A 15023-nucleotide genomic window follows, 5' to 3' on the forward strand; every position below is an offset into this window, starting at 1 on the left:
ATGGTGGTAGTAGTGAGCGAGCTTGGTAGAGCTGCGATAGCGATAGCGGCGCTGTGGTTCCGCATGGGCACGACTGAAGGTGAGGCAGAGAGAGGGCGAGAGAGCAAGAGTGAGTCAGCACGATGGCTTCACCTCTCTTATCTCCCCCTGCTGACCCGACCCGCTGGACCGATGCCGGCATGCTACCGCCATGCGACTGGCCATGGCCTATGGTCGGTGGGCCATGACACCACGCTGCCCCGGCCGGTTTTAGGCCTACCACCAACGACTTGACAACACAAGTTCATGTACTTGTAACTCCTAATCTGTGGCGATTTAGCAAAAACTTCCTTAATAACAATTGTAGAGTGACGTGAGATCTCCAACTTTGCTTTAGAAACCATCATCTAATTCTCACCTGGTTTACAAACTACATTATTCCAAAGTGAGGTACTTTGAAACTAAAAACGGTTTCAACACGGAAAATTTCTTAAGTCACAAAACAACATTTTATTGATACTTGTGAGCTCTATTTGACCATGTTAGACACTGAATTAGCTCATGACCCTTAAATAAATTTTGTTACCCATGACAAGAACTACAACTTTTATTTAGGTCACATAGCCATGCAAAAACTCTAAGCTACTGTTCAACTTTGGTCAAACTAGTATCATCAAAATGGCATTTCAAATGAAACCAACAAGTAGAAGCAAATTTGGTATATGTTATGAATATAAATATTGTTCTGTTTACCATCCTAGATGTGTCTAAGGTGTTTTAATGACCTCACAACCATCTCATACAATGGTCATACATGATTGGAAGCATAAGCATATATATAATCAACATTTCATGTGATAATGTATAAGAATGAGGTGAAATTTCATATGCTCATGTTCATGAAGGCTTGGATGATGCTTGTGCTCATGAAATGCAAGTGCCAAATGCAAAGCTTAACACTAGAGTGTTATAGCTGCCGCCGCTGCTCCTACCTCCTCCAACTTCCCTCCGCCCATCCAGCAGCCACATCTCCTTTCCCTTGCCGCGCCTCGCCTTCCACGCTCCTCGCCGTGGTCGCTCAGTCGCTGTTTCCCCCACCGTTGCTAGAGTTGTGCCTCTATGCGCCGTGCATGCACGGGCTAGGCCACCTTGGGTCATCTTTGACCAAGCTGAGCAGCCCTACGTATGCGTGAGGTCCCTACGGTGCTCCACCGTCTCTTCCCTACCGCTAGAGCTCTGCTAGCACCCTATTCACTAGGAGCTGTCGCTGGGTTGCCACCTGCACCCATGGCCTAGGGAGCCACGGTTGGCCTTCAGGCCAGGCCAAGGCCACCCACGAGCGCTTCCCACCATTACATGGCCATGACCCTTCCCCACCATTGTCGGCCACCACCCGCCAAGACCAGCCGGCCCTGTCGGCCTTCTCTGCTTTACTCAATGAGAAGAAGATAAAGGGGGACCTTGTGCAACAATAGAAGAAAAGACAGGGGTTGAAATGAACAACGGTGACTTAGAGGAATAGTATAGAGAAGGACCTGTTCGTTGGAATTTATTTTCGTGGAAGTTCAGGGGCCTCGATGCAATTGTGTTTTCCTTTATTGCATTTATTTGGCTAAAACTTTGGAAAATCATAATAAATCATACAAAAATCATAAAGTAGCAAATGAGGACTTTTTGGAATCATTGAGAGTAGATCTATGTAGTAGAATCATAATGTGATATGTGTTAGTAGAAAGTTTTTGCTCTTTTTATTTATTCTTGTAAAGTGGTTGACTTATATAAACATGGAATAATGTATTGGTGATAATTGGAGAGTTGTAGTTATTTTCCTAAGCTTTCCAAAATGTTAGAGAACACCCTTTTTGGTGGTCTAGAACTCCAGTTATAGTTGTTTAAAGTAGAATGGCATATTTCTGTCCAAATCTGGACAGAGATGCCTTCTTGGTGTTGTTTGACCTTGTTAGTTGTAGAATCATCTTAAAATGACATTGATAAAGTTATAGATAACTCAATAACATTTCTATAAAGTTAAAAGTCATGTTTACTAAATGTCTAGAACTCCAATTATGCATTTCTGAAGTTACTATCAGTTTTCTATCCTTAGTTGTATAAGCTCTGCTTCATGATGTATTTTGACTTTGTTATTTATTGAATCAACTTTTCGTGTTAATAACAAAGTTTTAGCTAATTTCATTAGCTTTCCAAAAAGTCTTGAATCACACTTTTTGCATGCTTAAAACTCTAGGTATGATTAAAACAAGTGAATGTGGTGTTGCTATTCAGAATCTGTGTTTGTACCTAAAATTGTTTGCTTCACCTTGCTTTGCTTTGTGTGTTGCTAGGTGTGGCTCCTGCCTTTGATGGTGTTAAGTTAATATACCTAAAACCTGGTGAAACTTGTGTCATGCTTGGTGCTACCTTCTTTGCTATCCTAGCATGATAGGTTGTGGGATGTTTAATTAAGTAACATGGAGTGCTTATATATGTTCAGTGTAACTTTGTGCTTGTATTGAATACTTTTATGTGAGGCATCTCATATTGCCATTCTTTGCATTCATGAACTTGTATTGTTGCATCTCATCTAGGTACTGCTAGATGCACCATTTGAAGGACGTGATGATGGAGTCGAACTAGAAGATGGTGTTGGTGTACCTATCCCGAAGATGGAAGGACCCCTAGAGTACATGCCTAAACAGGAGATGCTCACCAAGTGAGTGTCGTCTAGCAAACACTAACCTTGTGTTGGATCCCAGGCAAGCCCCGAAGCATTGCTAAGCACTCTAAGCCCTGAAACAAATATCACTTGAGTCCTTTATGTTTGATGCATTAGGTTATAAGAGTTGATTGAAACTACTTGATGCATAGAACTACCTTGTCTAGAAATATACCTTGAACCCTATGTAGGTCCAGGATGGAATGTATGCTTAGCAATGCTTAGACCGGTAGAAGTCAGGGTGATTTCCTGTCACCTGCGAGATATAGGTGGATACCAAAGCACGGTTGGCTATATTTGCTATCCTAGGAAATAACCATGTGTTGATAAATAAAAGGAGAACCGGGCAGGATTGTGATAGAGAAGCAACAAGGCATGAAGGTCTTGGTGCCTATTTATCCCTGTCTGTGTCAGCTAAGGACCGATTCATTGTACGTCCTCATGTCATGTTGAACGCATGCCTAGCACTTAGTTGGCTAGATAAGTCATTCTGACCACAAAGCCGAGTAGCACAACTCAGGCCAGGACCCGGTAAGTGAAAGTGCGCACACTAGAGGCAGTAAGGATGTGCGGGGATCTAGTGGCATGAGTCTAAGGGTAGGCCTGGGCCTGAACTTCCTGGTAGACTGGTAGTTTCCCTAAGTGTGAGGCGCTGATCGGACCCATGACTGTACCTGAGTTGTACCAAAGGTGACCTAAGACTACCTTGGCCTAGGTATGTCTGGGTTTGCATTAGGAATAACTCCCCAGTTGGTTGGAATCTATTCAAGTCGTCATCTCTCCCGGATAGTGAGAACTTGACTAAGCAGCGGACAACATAGCATTAATTCATGGAATTTAATAGTTATGATGAATATGAAAATGTTACACCATATATGGTTACTAATGCTTGTTAGCTTAATCACAAGATTGCTCTAGTGCAGGTGCTAATCTAGAGATGAATAGCTATAATTAACTTGGTTACTGAATTATAAAATGTATAGCTCAACTAGTGGCTTTTATGCAAAATTTTGTCAAGCTAGCTCCACCTATAAAGCCTTACATACTCCTTGGTGTCACTTTATTTCTAGTTTATGATAGTTAAGTCTAGCTGAGTACATTTGAGTACTCAGGGTTTATCCCACCATGTCACAGGTGAAGTTCTCAGCCTGCTGAAGATGGTGGCTAACCGCCGATGGGCTCGGTGACTCTATCTTTATTTCTCATCTATATGCTTTTATCAGATGATGTCACTTATGCTAGCAATGTATTTGGAACTTATATTATTGTAATCATTTGAAAGCTATGTTGTTTTCACTAATTGGTTTTGGAACTCAAACTTGTACTATTATTTGTGAACCCATTTGTAATATTATTTCCACTACAACTTTGTGTATGTGATGTGTATTTGCTTAATCATGCGATCTTGGTTATGATGTTGATTTACTGAGGTCATGCGTGACACTCAGCGAACTACTAGGTTTATATAAGTGAAAGGATGTGCACATCAACATGTTAAATGGGACAACCGTACTCTCCCCATATACCGCATGCTGACATCTTGCGGTCATGCCACTATGATGATGAGTGGCATCTTACCTTGGGCGTAGAGGCAGTTGATCCATACATTACCACTCAAGTGAATGGCATCCATACAATAGCACGCCGTATGGACGACGAAAATAAAAACCCCTAGTTAGTACTTAATAAGCTGCCTAAAATCCTTAACTGGGCATAAAGGAAAGTGATCACTAGCACACTTTAGATTCAAACTCTAGGTTTTAAACACCTATATATGGAGCTATAAGTGGCTAGAAACTGGATTTTGGAAAACAAAAACCTTAGTGTTTAAATACACATGTGGCAATTAATGTTGAATCTTGCTCTGATGTCAGCTGTAGCAGAACCGACCAATTTATAAGAGTACAAGTACATTTGAGTACTCAGGGTTTATCCCACCATGTTGCAGGTGAAGTTCTTGGCCTGCTGAAGATGGTGGCTAACCGTCGGTGGGCTCTATGACTCTATATTTATTTCTCATCTATATGCTTTTATCAAAGGATGTCACTTATCCTAGCAATGTATTTGGAACTTATATTATTGTAATCATTTGAAAGATATGTTGTTTTCACTAATTGGTTTTGGAACTCAAACTTGTACTATTATTTGTGAACCCATTTGTAATATTATTTCCACTGCAACTCTATGTATGTGATGTGTATTTGCTTAATCATGTGATCTTGGTTATGATGTTGATTTACCGAGGTCCTGCGTGACACTCGGTGGACTACCGGGTTTATATAAGTGAAAGTATGCTCACGTCAACATGTTAAACTAGGACAACCGTACTTGATCTTGTATAAATTGGGTAGTTCTGTCATAGGAACCTATCAAACAATTATCTATATGATTTGTACTAGCCACTGGCTCCCACCCTTTGCTTTGCGTTTGCTTTGTGGTGGTGGAATGCAAGGGTAGAGCAAAAGACCTATTTGTGGTTATAGTTTCCTATGTGAGTATGTCAAGTTTTAATAATAATTCATCAAGTTTTAACCCATCTCATCCATATGTCCTCCTATCCCATCACACACATCTCACCACTCTCACACTCTCTAGGTGACAAGGATGACTCCCGCTTGTACCTTGACTCATGGGCCAAAGCCAAAAACCAACACAAGAACATAGGGGGAGAGAAGAAAGGACTCCACTCACTAATCATGGGAAATGTAGGTCATAGGAATGTCCATGTTCGAGGACGCGGCTATATGTATAGATCGATCAACTCTGTAGAGCGTGTACACCTAGAACCACAAGATCACCATCATGGTAGTGCCCCACCTAGGCTAATACCGACTGCCTCCCAACCGGTATGTTGCCATCCTACCATTCAGCCCTAGGCCACCCTGGAGTCCACCGGCACGCTAAGACTGTGAGACATAGTATCGGGCCCCTAGAGGTCACTACGCTATCTTATGAGGGTGTGGACCATATGCCCGTACCTCCCTACACTATCCACTTCCAACCTAGTAGTAATGGCACCATCCTAGTTGGTCGGGTAACTATCCCCCACCCATTCAGGAGCAAGTGGTGTGTACGTAGGTCTTATGATCCGGTTCTCTCGACATACCAATCCTTAGGGGGATCGGATAGAATATTTTCTCAAAGGGGATAACCAACACCCCGTCCTTCGAACGGCACCTCCATCCTAGGGCTTCATCCCACAAAGACACTCCACTCTGGGATCTTCTTGTCTCACATGCACCCGCCATAGGTACCTCTCATAGGGATGCCCAGGTCGCACCCCTTCGGCAAGACTTGTGCAACGATTCATCATACGATCCTACCCAATCGACTCAACCCTCACCACACACCCAAAACACACACCAAGATCTCCTCGGTTGTTACCACATTACTGGCACCTAGTGCCTTAACCACTCACATACAATCCTCCACCAAGAATCACATCACAGATATAATGCATAGTAGAAGCAGTAGCAAGTAAGTAAGCGAACGTCTAACCTAACAGTGGGTGTGTAGGGGTATAGGTTGCGACAAGGTAATGTCTCACAAGCAATTATACCATGCAACCTATCATAGATAATTTGCACCTCGATAGCTTAGACCATTGACAGGAAGCTCAACTGCTGGTGCCATCTATAGATCGGTCCATAAAAAGGGAATCAGTAGACTAGAAAAAGATAAGCCATGCATAAAAAGATGCAAGGTCGGTACATATAACCAAAAAAGACAAGTTCCACTCCTATTTCTACTGTCCAATCCTAAGGGTCTTGTCCAAGGGTCAAGTATGGCTCTAATACTAACTGAAATGATCCCAATTTCCTTGAAGGGAAATTCAAAGATTCAAAGTATAACGTGATAGTCCCAGGTGATCATCCCATCACATTATCAAATAACAGTCGATATCATAGTCATACATCGAATTCCTATCTTAAAGAGAGTACAAATAAAAAGGTTTACTCATTATTACATTGCCACTTGATAGAGTCACTCAGAGCATATAGCATCTAGAATAGCATCAAGTAGAAAGGCAGCGGGTGCCGACTCCATCTTCTCAACCAAACTTGAGCGTAGGAACAAGACCTCTAATCCCCACAACCATCTCCTTAGTAGTCGTACTCAGGCTCAGAACTAGTCAAACAATTATCTGTATGATTTGTACTGGCCACTGGCTCCCACCCTATGCTTTGTGTTTGCTTTGTGGTGGTGGAATGCAAGGGTAGAGCAAAAGACCTATTTGTGGTTGTAGTTTCCTATGCAAGTATGTCAAGTTTTAATAATAATTCATCAAGTTTTAACCCATCTCATCCATACGTTCTCCCATCCCATCACACACATCTCACTACTCTCACACTCTCTAGGTGACAAGGATGACTCCTCGTACCTTGCCTCATCGGCCAAAGCCAGAAACCAACACAAGAACCCAGGGGGAGAGAAGAAAGGACTCCATTCACTAATCAAGGGAAGCGTAGGTCATAGGAATGTACATATATGAGGATGCGGCTATACGTATAGATTGATCAACTCTATAGAGCGTGTACACCTAGAACTATAAGATCACCATCATTGGTGGTGCCCCACCTAGGTTGATACCGACTGCCTCCCAACCGGTATGGTGCCATCCTACCACTCAGCCCTGGGCCACCCCTAGAGTCCACTGGCACGCTGAGACTATTAGACATAGTACCAGGCCCTAGAGGTCACTATGCTATGTTAGGAGGGTGTGGGCCATATGCCCATACCTCCCTACAGTATCCACTTCCTGACCTAGTAGTAATGGCACCATTCTAGTTGGTCGGGTAGCCGTCCCCACCCATTCAGGAGCGAGTGGTGTACGTAGGGTCTTATGATCCGGTTCTCTCAATATACTAGTCCTTAGGGGGACCAGACAGGATGTCTTATCAAAGAGGATAACCAACACCTCGTGCCTCGATGGCACCTCCATCCTAGGGCTTCATCCCACAAAGACACTCCACCCTAGGATCTCCTCGTCTCACATGCACCCGCCATAGGTGCCTCTCGTAGGGGATGCCTAGGTCGCACCCCCCGGTAAGATTCATCCAACAACTCATCGTAACATCCTGCCCAATCGACTCAACCCTCACCACACACCCAAAACGCAAGCCAAGATCTCCCCAGTTGTTACCACATTATCGGCACCTAGTGCCTTAACCACTTACATACAATCCTCCACCAAGCATCACATCACAGATATAATGTGTAGTTGAAGCGGTAGCAAGTAAGTAAGCGAGTGTCTAACCTAACATGGGTGTGTAGGGGTATAGGTTGTGACAAGGTAATGGCTCACAAGCAATTCTACCATGCAACCTATCATAGATCATTTTCATAAAAGTAAAGCACTAGCATCTACATTGTAGCATGTCTAATAGGATTCTACAAGGTTGGTGGGATGTGGCACCTGGCAGGTTGTCTCCAAGCTCCTCAGTGTAGTTGGGGTCATGCTCCTTAGTCTGTGGTTCCTCTAGGTCTATCAAATGAGACATAGCCATGATAAGCGACTCCTATAGATGATCACAAAGAAGCAACAGAAATTCAAAAGATCCAAATGCACTCAAACACAAGCCTATGCTGTAGAGCTCATTTTTAGAAAAATTTGGACACTGGTTTCATATTTTTCTAAGTTCGTATGAATTTTCTAAGTTTAAATCATTTTCTAGAAAAGAAAAAATTAGATTAACCAGAGGCTGACATGTGGCAGGGCTGCATTTGGCCAAGGCGATAGAGTCACTGATAGGTGGGCCTAGTCAATAGTTAGCATTGATCGGTCAATGGTCAACATTGACTAGGCTCAATGGGCTGGGTCATTGGCTGGTCTGGGCCAGGCCAAGCCTAGACACGTGGCGATCGGCCAGGCTAGCCATGTGGCATGTGCGGGCCTCTACTACGCTTGGTCCATGGGGTCGGCTCATGGTGCACGCGAGGCTGGTTCCACAATGGAGCAGGTTCATTCACCCCTCTCTCTCCTTGGCTCATGGTGGAACGTGCCCATAGCACTGCTGTCTCCTCCTCCTCCCTCCTTCTCTCTCTCGAGGTGGCGCTTCCACCAGCGGCGAGCTTGCTTGGTCGAGCGATATGATGGCCAAGCAGGGCAACCAAGGGCATCCACATCATCATGGCTTTGAGTCAAATGCGCTGAGGGCTAAAAGGCGGTGGCTTGGGGTTCTAAGCAACCGAGAATGGTGGCCCGGTGGCTCACGGTGGCACGGGGATGGCGGTGAAGGCGTCTAGGGCTTGGCATGGCTTCGGTGGGGGTCCTTCTGCTTCCTAGGTGCTCTAGTGAGCAAGGCTCGGGCACTAGGCATGGCTCTTAGGGCTTAGGCGGGGCTAGCCATGGTGGTAGCGGCTCGACGGTGACAGCGGGCTATGGAGAGAACTCTACGGTCTCAAATAGAGCCAAAGGTGGCTCTTTTTCCTTCAATTGGCATCACTAGAGAGCCAAAGGGCTCACTGACGATGACTAACAAGCACAGCAGAGTCTATTTCGCTATGAGGGCACGCAACAAAACTTCGACTGAGCACATGGCCTCGATAAACCAAGGCAAGATGGGCGCTTTTCCTTCAACCGACTAGACGGTAGGGTGCATGGGGTCACAGCAAACATCAACGGCCCCTTCTCATGACACGAGGTAGCCTGGATCATCAGGAATGTCCTTGACATGGCGGTGCTCTGACTTGCTGCTACGCCAGTGAGGCAGTCATGGGCTACAGCATCTAGGCCCTCTATGGACAAAACATGGGTGCTTTGGTGGCTACTCATCCAGGCGAGCCCCATCTGTGATGGTTTGGAAACCGCTACTAGCCTATTGCGGCCGGAACATGGTGGTGCCACGGGTGGCCTTGGCTATGGCGACCATGCGGTGTGTGGCAAGGACACACTAGTGTTCCCGAGCACCTGAGGCTTAGCAAGGCCGAGTTCTTGGCCATGTACATGCTCCGGCATGTGTGGTGTGGTGTAGAGCCTAAAGGCTCAACCTTTGCCTCTCCTAGGTGGAGAGAACGTAGCGGCGATCATGGCGATCATGCGATGGTGGATAGGAGGGGATCAGGGTTCACTGTCGAGCATGGGGGTGCAGGCTAGCCATGTAGTGATGAGGTGGGGCTATGGCGAGGTGGTGTAGTGTTATGCCAAGCAGCTACGCTGACATAGCCGATCGGGGTGGCGTCTCTAGCTCCAGCAGCGACTCCATGGCGGCGATCAGCTCTGGTGGGTGGCGCTTCTCCCCTCTTCCTTCTTCTCCTCCCTTCTCCTCCTCTTCTCTGGCTTGGTGTGGCTGGTGAAGCCACCAGTGATGGTGGGGAGGATAGGAGAGGGGCTAGGGCAGTAGGGAGGGGTGTTTTATACCCCAAGCTCACCCATGGCGGGTGGTGGATGGTGGGGAAGGGTAGAGGGGGTACTTGTAGGGCCAATACTGGCCTCTAGGCTAGGGTTTTGGGAGCGTAGAGTGATCACACGGGCATTGGTGTTCCCAATTTGAGCGGTGTCTGGTCAAAAAGGGGTCGTAGTGGGGTCAGGGTTTGGAGCCATGGCGGTGGGAATCAGTAGTGGTGCTGGCGTGATAGGGGGAAGGGTCTGGTTTGTCCGGGGATAATGGATGTGGTGTCCATCGGTGCATTAGTGCCCAACGGCCCAAGAACGGGCGGTGAGGATGCGAGGCGGGGCCTCAAATGCCTGCTCCGGCGAGATGCTCTGCCTGGCAGCTCATGGCAGGGAAAAGCATAGGAGGGGGAAAGAGCGAGGGGGATGACAAGGGGGTCCCACAGGCCTCGCCTGTTGGTTCAACCGGTGAGAGAGGGAGCAGGGGCGCGACGGACGGAAGCTAGGCCACGCATGCGCACGCCTATGGGGAGAGCTGGGCCATGAAGCTGAGCTGGCTTGGGTAGCTTGGGCTGCTTTGGCCTTTGCAATTTCCCTACTTTTCTTAATCCTTTTCTATGCACACTCACCATGCATGGGTTTTGTTAGAAAAAAATTAAGTTCAGATTTTTGGGTTATTGGAAAACATGGGTTGTTACATGCTCCCTCGAGGGGATGTTGTGGTCATGAAGGAAGAGAAGGAGGAGGTCATAACGAGCACTGCGGGGATTGATGCCTTGGTCCCTAGAGGGGCTTGTGTCAAATGCTCCGCCGCAGGCGGTTATCGAGCTCTCCAATAATGAATCGGAGGGTTTGATTGCTTCCTTTGCTACCGTCAGCAGTGCTAGTCCCTCTGACGCCGACCCCTCTACTTCTTGGGTCACCACCCTTCCTAACACTGAGTCATGACTTAGAGTTTGCTCGCCTGCTCTCTACGGAGTTAAACTGGGAAGAGATTCCTAGCGATAGGGAGCAAGCCCAAAAACTCTTCGTCGAGCCAAACCGGGAAGCCCTCTGAACTTTGGGTGACAAAGCTTTGGTGGACCTAGTTAGTGATGATGAGGACGTCAACGAGGGCGACGCTGGTGAGGGCAAAGAAGCGGCCACCCCAGGCGACAAGGAGGAGGAGGGTACCGTGACAATCAATGGGCTATCGAAGCAGTCCTCCACCAAGGCCTGAGCTTGATGACGATCACCTTGGTTGGGCTCTTTTGTCCACTGTATCATAAGGAGCTCGTCCTTGTGGATCGGGATTTGTTTAGGCCCAACTCGGTGTTTGGTATGAGAATAATTAGTTTAGGGTATTGGAATACTCCTTTTGTAATTCCACGTTTCAGCGAGGTTTATTAATGGAGAAAAAAAACTTTTGTCAGTCTATTTTTGCATTTTAATGTTTTGCACATTGTCTGCATAGCAATAGTCTGATCATAGCTTGTATCTCCATCATCTTTGATTAAATGAGCTAATCTATCTATCCTAAGCTGGTCAGGCTTTCCTAGATTCTCACTTGCTTACCGAAGATGCTGCTATTTTTTCTCTTTTACATAGATCATCAGGTTTGGACACTTTAGCTTGGCATGACTTGGTAAAATTTTGGACTAGTGAGTATGTATATGGTAGCCCCTGACTCTTTATCTGAATTTGAGATTCAGATGAAGAGTAAAGACTAGTAGGGAAATTTTTAGCAGCTTTGTTGCTCTTTTTATCTGGTCAATTGAACGAAAACCTAAATAAAAGAGCAACGATCTGCTTGAAGAACTATCAAAAAATAACCAGGGTAGCCCCCGAGCCTTAGGTTGTATTGACAACGGGCTCATATGAAGCTACCAGCAGGCTCCAGCCCCCGAGTATATCAATTCTAAAGGGGCAAGATATTAAACCGAACATATGTAAGAAATATTGACTGAATTATTGCAAAATTTTGAAATAATACTTATCTTTAGACATAGAAACATTGTAGTTGGTCTATATTCCATGTATTCAGGAGTATATCACCGTCGATTTTAGCCAATCTATAAGCCCTGGGCAGGCTATCTCAACTACGATGTACGGTCCCTGCCAAGGGGAAGACAATTTGGTTTTGTCCTTTGTATGTTGGTCCTTTTTTAGTACTAAATCCCTGATGCTTAATGCCCGACTGTGCATATGGTGGTTATGATATTTTCGAAGGGACTGCTGATATTGCTGTACTCGATAAGAGGTTCTATCACGCTCTTCCTCAAGTAGCATTAAGTCAAGATCACGACGCTCAGGTTCTTCATCTTCGGAGAACATCAATACATGTGGCGACTTAAGTCGTATATCTAACAGGAGTACTGCTTCTACACCGTACACAAGGAAGAATGGGGTTTCACCTATAGCATAGCTAGATGTCAGTGCGCATTGACCATAATACTATTGGGACTTCTTGTACCCATTTTTTGTCATAAGCATTGAGCTTGTCAAAAATTTGGGTCTTAATCCCTTGCAATATTATACCATTTGTTCGTTTGACATTTTCGTTGGTCATCGGGTGGTTTACTGAAGATCGAGGATGCTTTATCCCATAAGCAACACAAAAAATCTCAAACTTATTGCTTATAAATTGTGTTCCACTATCCGATATCAATCGCTTAGGTATGCCAAAAATCATTACTTTACCATGCAAGAATTTGACTTTGTTTTCCTTGTTGATACGTCCGACCGACTCTGCCTCAACCCATTTAGTAAAGGTGTCGATGGCAATGATCAGGAACCTATATCCTCCTTGGGCTTTTGGGAATGGTCTAAGTATGTCAATACCTCATGTAGCGAATGGACAAGATAGTGGAATTGTATTCAATGCTTGGGCTGGCCGGTGTATTTGCTTTGCAAAAAATTGATATGATTCACAAGTTCTAACTAGTGCGGTGGCGTCTTTGAGAGCTGTTGGCCAGTAAAATCCTTGTCAAAAGGCTTTTCCTACCAAGGCTCGATGAGAGATATGGGACCCACAGATTCCTCGGTGGATGTAGTGGAGCAAACTAATGCCCTCGGTCTGTGTGATACATTTGAGAAGAAACCCATTACAGGCCTCATTTGTAGAGGATACTGTCTACCATTGTATAGAGCATGGCTTTACGGCTGGTTCATTCCATATCTGCACCATCAACCAGAGTATCTTGGTTTGTGAGGTATGCCTAGATTGGATCCATCCAGTTCTCTCCGTTTCTAACTAGAGCGACAGCATGAGCCAAATCGCCTAGCATAGACTTCACAAGGAATTGGCTGTGTATTGCCTCATCGCTTGACTAGTCAAGCAGTGGGGTTTTTACCCAACCTTGAGATTAGAATAGAGGGTTTCTCAAGCACTTTGACCAGAACGTCTCCCAGTAGGTGCTGTTGTGAAGCTGCTCAATTGGCCAAAGAGTTGGCATCAGTATTATATTTGTGGGGGATATATTGGACTTTGAGTCCATCAAATTTTGATTCTAACCATTGATATGCATGTAAATCTGAGGCCATGCTCTCATTCGTTGCTCGATATCCTTTGGATATTTGTTGGGTGACTACTTCTGAATCCCCTTTCATAAGTAGCCTTTGGATTCCCAAGGATATGGCAATTCATAAACCTGTTAACAGGCCCTCATATTCAGCAATATTGTTGATTGGACTTGGGTTAGTAAAATCAATTTGAATTGCGTACCTTAGAGCATCTCCCTCTGGTGATACCAGGACAACTCCAACCCCCACTGCCGTTTTTACATTTCACACCAGTCGTAAAACATGAGCCAATGCTTGGGGTTCTGCGCTGCCTCTTTAGGTTCGGGGTTTATCCACTATACAACAAAATTAGCTAGAGCCTACGATTTGATCATAGTTCGGGGTACAAATTATATGTCATATTGTCCTAGCTCTATTGACCATTGGGCAATCCTACCGATGGCATCTCTATTATGCACAATGGTGTCCGAGCGGATAAGATGAAACCACTTTGATCTTATGACTCAAGAAATAATGCTTAAGCTTTTGAGAAGACATTAGTACACCACAGAATAGTTTTTGGATATTAGGGTACCAGGATCAGGCATCATGTAGGACTTCACTTATGAAATAAACCGGGTGCTGCTTCATGGATTTCCCTTACTAACGCTCAAACACCAGGACCGCACTAACAACTTTGGGGGTTGCTGCTACATATAAGAGAATGACTTCGCCATCCTTTGGAGCCACGAGGGTCAGTAATTGTTTCAAGTATTGCTTGAATTTCTAAAATACTTCCTCAGCCTATTCATCCCATTGGAAACCATCATGTTTATGTAGCAATCTATAAAATGGCATACCTTGTTCACCTGACTTGGATACGAATCCCAACTCAGGGCTGCCATCGTTCTAGCTAATTTCTGGACTTCCTTGTGACTGCGTGGAGACTACATATCTTTGATCTCCTTGACCTTCTTGGGGTTGGCCTCGATGCCACGCTGAGACACCAAGCACCCAAGTAGCTTACCCGAACAAATGCCAAACATGCATTTATCAGGAATGAGCATCATTTTGTTCTTACGTAAATTGTTAAAAGTTTCATTTTGATCGGTGATTAGATCACCACTGGATTTGCTTTTAACAACAATATCATCTATATATGCTTTGACATTGCGGCCGATCTAGCCTTCTAGAACAATATGAACACATTTATGAAACGTAGAACCAGCATTCTTTAGGCTAAAAGGCATCTTAATATAATAGTATACACTGAAAGGAGTTACAAATGCAGTTTTTTCCTCATCATCTATGCACATGCTAATTTGGTGATACCCCAAATAGGCATTTAGAAAACATAGCAATTCGCATCCGAAGGTTGAATCTACAATTTGATCTATCCTCGGAAGGGGATATTCCAGCAGCGCCCCCACTAGCCCGCTCCCTCCTTTGAATTTGGGCCTTGGCCCTAACCGTGGTCGCAACGCCGGCCCACGCCCCGCGTCCTGTGCCACCGCTAGG

This window comes from Miscanthus floridulus, chromosome 16, assembly GCF_019320115.1.
Source record: "Miscanthus floridulus cultivar M001 chromosome 16, ASM1932011v1, whole genome shotgun sequence".
Lineage (NCBI taxonomy): Eukaryota > Viridiplantae > Streptophyta > Magnoliopsida > Poales > Poaceae > Miscanthus > Miscanthus floridulus.